Here is a 4,869-nt window from a genome sequence, read left to right as displayed (position 1 = left end):
GTGTCATTCTTCAGAGCTGTAAACCCATTATTTAAGGATTCAAAAGTCAAACAATAGACAGAGTACTTTGCTTTGAGGAATAAAAAAAACAAACATTTATTTTTACACATTTTACAAGACACAAGAGCTTTTCTGCCATGTGTATTCATGATGAGCCGCTGTCTACAATTGCTGGAGATAACACCTCGACTTCATGTAATGACGAGAGTGTTTTACACCAATTTTCCCAATGAGTGACCAAGCTTTGAGTCTGCATGATTCACAAAAGCTTCCAACTCCCCACAAGCATTTAGAGGCTCGTCTTTCCTCTCACCTTCTTTTCCCCTCAACAGGCTTCCACTCGTCTCCAAGAGACAGAAAGTTTTCCCCTCAATGTTAGATGAAACGGCGTGGGTAGGATATTTCGCTTGATGATGTATTTTTTTTTTTTTTTCACGGATCACTGAGAAGACATTTTGCAAATGCCAGCTTATACCAGCTGCGCTGCATTCTGATTTCTTAAAAAAAAAACAAAAAAAAAACGGGGAAGATTTAAACCGTCTCATGAATCTCACATTTCCTCCAACTCACAGTGAGCGAAATCTCACCATTTGAGTGTTTTGAGTGCTCCGTTTCTGGCGTGCATGCAAAGACGAGGGCTTTGATTAGAACCTCAATCTGAGTAAGACGAAGTGCCCAACAAGTTGGCATCCATTTGAAGGAGATTGCTATAAGTGGACAAAAAGAAAGAGAGAAAGAACGCTCCGAAGAATAAGTGTAAACATCTGCCTGATTGGGACAGTTTGGCTAAATCCAGGCTAATTACAATATGAAGCTGAGCACTGTTTAGGTTTAAATGGTTCAACAGAAGCTTAAACCGATTTTAAGGGATTATACTGGTATTTGCCGACTCTTGAATAGAGATTATAGCCCTTACTGTTAAAAGTAAACAGCATAAGTGTTATTCAAAGCTCCCTATTATATTATAAAGCCCTGGCTTAACGTGCTATTTCTGAAATTTTCAAGTGATTTTGTTAATTTCTTCAACTTAAAATGTGTCTAGATTACAAACAAAAAGGTACAGCTTTAAATGTTCATCAAACTACACATTCTGAAAAATACAACCTCAGTCATATTTGATTAAACGTCCTCTTCTCCGCTACCGTAGCAAACGTGCGCAACAAAAACACAATTTTCCAATTGCGGTGTACGTTTCGCATTTTAAATCACACGTGAATACGGTCGTTTGCGTTTGTAAGTTATTAAAAATATGACGTGCCGTCATCCTCTTACCACTTCCTGTCGTCTCCTTCGTGTTTGCCGCCATCAGTGGCATCCAGGTGTCGATTACGTGACTCGACTCAAACTATGTTTGATGCGAAAAAGTGTTTCCATTGCAGCTTTTGGGAAATACACAAGTTTCGACACCGTCTAAGACCGAAAACCTCATTCTACGGTGAAAACCTTTTATCGAAAAATGTGAGTTGTTTCAAAATTGTCTTGTTTGTATTAAACAAGTTCATTTTCATAATTAATTTGCGCTATTTTGTGGTCAGCGGAAACGTTGGTACAAACAAACAAACAAAACACTTTTCACCAGCTAGAATAATAAACTTGACTGTAATATTGAACCAGAACTGAACAGGTAGCTATTTATGTAACTGACTAAATTTTCTGTATTACTGCATTATCATGAATATTCAATTCAGTTGTTTGTGTGGTGCTTTGAGATGACATTTGTTGCAAACTGATGATATATGAATAAACTGAATTGAATTGCCAGGAAGTGTATGTGTCACTTAAAGTGTAAGCTGTTCATCTTTTTAGTAGGGTTGCCACCCGTCCCGTAAAATACAGAATCGTCCGGTATTTGGCTTATAAATGTTAAATCTTGCGTCCCGACTTGAGCCGATACGGGACACGATTTGTTCCGTATTTCTATAAATGTCCGATAGACACACCCATCACACACATATCAACACTAAGTGTAACAATAATGACCAAAATAAAACACAGGAAATATTAAGGTCAGCTAAACTGTCGTGGCAGGAGATAAAGAACCCCCCTCCCCCTCCCCAACTCCCTGGAACGCTACGGTCCGACGCTGTTGTCACGGTTGCCTAGAGACGGACACTACGCAGCCGTGGTGAGTTGCTATCAACCCGCGTCTTTTGAAATGTCCTCAACCCAATACTCCACCGTCCGTTGAAAGAAGAACTCTGACAGAAATACAGACTTGAGTGGAGAGACGCACATTCTAGGCTGAACAATGTCTGATTCCAGGCTAAACGGGCAATTATTTAAAAAATGTGTCCATCATGGTGCTGTGTGCTGCTGTATGATGTGATTGATATCAGACAGAATGGATCAGGAGAGGAACACTGCAGACCCGTTTTTGCCTCATCACTCCTACCTGTTCTATTCTTTTTGCAGGAAAATCACCATCTGTTACACTGACACCAGAACACATGCTACAATCTTTAATATGTTTTCTGGAGATGTTGGCATCAGGGCTGCGGGCCCAAGCCTCCATATGGACTAAGCAAAATTTTATTTTGGGGCCCTCTGTGACTGTTGGAAATCAACAGACGATTAGATCTACTATAAACTCATTGCGTCTCTGAGTAAAGTTGTTTATGTTATATATGGTATATGCATATCATCTAGTGGTGGAAAAAGCAACAAATGCTCTGGACTTAAGATGGAACATATGCACACATATTCATGACATACTTTGATTAAATTAATAAATGTAATTCCAGTAATGAAAAATTAACTTCATACCAAGCGAGTTTCTCACCTGAGAATGTGAACCTGTACTGGGCTGATCCTGTGCGTTCAAATAATTTTAACAGCTCCTGGAGAAGTTTCATAATTTACAAGTCTGAAACAGGAACAGGTCTGAAAAAACCTGCTCCTGTTTGTCAGTTGAGAGAGATTCCTTTGATGCATCAAAGAATGATGTCATCGCTGCTGATGTCATTGTTACCACTGGTCCTAATATGATGGATTCATTGTTTTGGGTCGGGGACAATGTTTAGAGGTAAGATGTGAATTAAGGTTTAGTTAATGTTAGGGTTAGGAATAGACGAGTCTTGGTTAAGGTTAGGGAACATGTGTGGGTTAGGCAAAATCACAGCTACTAAAATGAAGGGAAATGAATGCAAAGTTCTAATATGGGTTGAAATAGTTTTGACAAACCTGAATTGCACTTTGTTTTCTAAATCATTCTATAAATAATTATTATAATGTTAGGTTGTTTTTCTGCCAATTGCATAGCTGCAGCATACCAGTAGACTAATGTGTTTAATGTGCTGAGACACATTCAATGCATTAGAAACCAGTTGATTTGATTGGTTCTGATTGGTTTCTAATGCGTTGAATAGAAACCAATCAGAACCAAAAGGCAAACGTTTGGTTCTGATTGGTTTTAATAATGCCCAGTGTTTGCAAAACCTGGGTTTGGATAGTGATCTAGGTTAGTGCCACCTGGGTGTGGGTCGGTGAAAGGCCGCGCCGGGCATAGATTGGCCTTCATGCCAGTGTCAACATGAAGGCCCTCCATGCTACCTGTGGAGGTTGGAGGCATGGATGTCTGTCTTTCCTCAGACCCCCTTGGTTGATTGGAGGTCCATCTTTCCTCAGATCTCCTTGGTTGATTGGAGGTCCATCTTTCCTCAGATCTCCCGGGTTGATTGGAGGTCCATCTTTCCTCAGATCTCCCGGGTTGATTGGAGGTCCATCTTTCCTCAGACCTCCCTGGTTGATTGGAGGTCCATCAACCAGTGGAAGACGTGGTTGAATTCCACGTCTTCCACTAAGGGGGTGATCTTGAAGTCAGCAGAGGGAGTTGTTTCCTGCTCAACTTTCAATGATGTTGGACTCTTCAAGTTGCCGGAAGGACTTGGTTCCCCCTGGATCTCTGCTGATTCATCTTATGGCTCAATGGGGCTGTCACTGTCATCTTCCAAAGGGAAAATGATAGTGCCATAATCGACTTGGATGTTGAGGTCCATCATTTCGACCCATGAAAGCTCAGCTGGAAAAGCTTCATGTTCACAACTAATCTGTTGTTGCTTCATGTTGATATTCTGGTAAATTCTTTCTTGACTGAAAGGCGTGTAATATCTGTGATCGATATCTCGCTTTTTCGATTTCGAACGTGCTCTGAAGAGTGATCTGTTGCAATAGAACTGTGGAACAGGTCTGAGGAAACGGTGTCTGTGAGCTACATTCAAGAGAGAGATTCCCTTGTGATATCATAGAGTGATGACATCAATGCTGATGTCATTGATACCATTGGAATTGAACTTTCTATTGTAGCCTGACGTAAAAACATTTTGCTAGACAATGTCAAACACTGAGAAGTTTTAATATTTGTTATCAAACATTATGAAGCTAAAAGAAAAAACCCTCAGAAATATACAGGGTAGGGTTGCCACCCATCCCGTAAAATACAGAATCGTCCCGTATTTAGCTGATAAATGCTGCATCCCGTATTGAACCAATACGGGACGTGATTTGGACGTATTTCTATAAATGTCCAATAGACACACCTATCACACACATATCAACATCAACACTAAGGTAACAATAATGACCAAAATAAAACACAGGAAATATTAAGGTCAGCTAAACTGTCGTGGCAGGAGATAAAGGACCCCCCATAACCCTTTGGAACGCTTCGGTCCGGCACTGTTGTCACAGTTGCCTAGAGACACTACGCAGCTGCTATGCTTTGCTATCAACTTGCGTCTTTTAAAATGTCCAGAACCCGATACTCCACCGTCCTTAGAAGTAAGAACTCTGGCAGAAATACAGACGTGAGCAGAGAGACACGCATTCCAGGCTGAACAATGTCTGCAATTTAAATAATTGCTAAACAGGCAA

The 4,869-nt window shown here is 40.5% G+C and overlaps 1 long non-coding RNA gene across 1 annotated transcript; it reads right to left on the bottom strand.

Annotated features, from left to right (window-relative positions):
* Nucleotides 1–479: 479 nt before the first annotated feature.
* Nucleotides 480–1,184, bottom strand: LOC106941971 (uncharacterized). The gene is made up of 2 exons (XR_001423511.1): nt 1,105–1,184; nt 480–707 (listed from the first exon to the last, which is right to left on the bottom strand). It is a non-coding gene; the product is annotated as an uncharacterized LOC106941971 (long non-coding RNA).
* Between the last annotated feature and the right edge of the window lie 3,685 nt (nt 1,185–4,869).

Source organism: Poecilia latipinna, unplaced genomic scaffold (assembly GCF_001443285.1).
Source record: "Poecilia latipinna isolate Pla-1442-1.1 unplaced genomic scaffold, P_latipinna-1.0 Scaffold3962, whole genome shotgun sequence".
Lineage (NCBI taxonomy): Eukaryota > Metazoa > Chordata > Actinopteri > Cyprinodontiformes > Poeciliidae > Poecilia > Poecilia latipinna.
This window is presented reverse-complemented; position numbering and strand designations above follow the sequence as displayed.